This window comes from Pempheris klunzingeri, chromosome 21 (genome assembly GCF_042242105.1).
Source record: "Pempheris klunzingeri isolate RE-2024b chromosome 21, fPemKlu1.hap1, whole genome shotgun sequence".
In the NCBI taxonomy this organism is placed as follows: Eukaryota; Metazoa; Chordata; class Actinopteri; order Acropomatiformes; family Pempheridae; genus Pempheris; species Pempheris klunzingeri.
In genome coordinates, this window is record NC_092032.1 from 14,123,015 (window position 1) to 14,123,432 (window position 418).

The window sequence follows — 418 nt, forward strand, 5'->3', positions numbered from 1 at the left end:
TTGAAGAAAAACACGTCCTTGTGGGTTGTCGACCTTTTATTGTGTCGTATCCTACTATATTTCTCTCTCTCTCCCTATATATATATAGATATATATATATAAATACTTTATTATTATATATTTTGAGAGAACTAAGCAGCAGTAGTAGCACTAATACAAACACATGTTTCAGTATTGCAATAGCTTAGCTTGGGAACATCTTAACACAAGAAATTAAAAAAACAATGTAAATACTATTAATCAGTTAACAAAGAGAAGGATAATCATATGAGCTCCTTAAATTGACAACAAAACACATTAAAAAAATGCAACCGATGTCTTAGAAAACAAGCAAATGTTATATGTCATTCACAGGTTGCACAGCTGTAAGTTGTTCTGTGGAGCCTCTTGGCATCAATAATGGTCACTCAACACATCT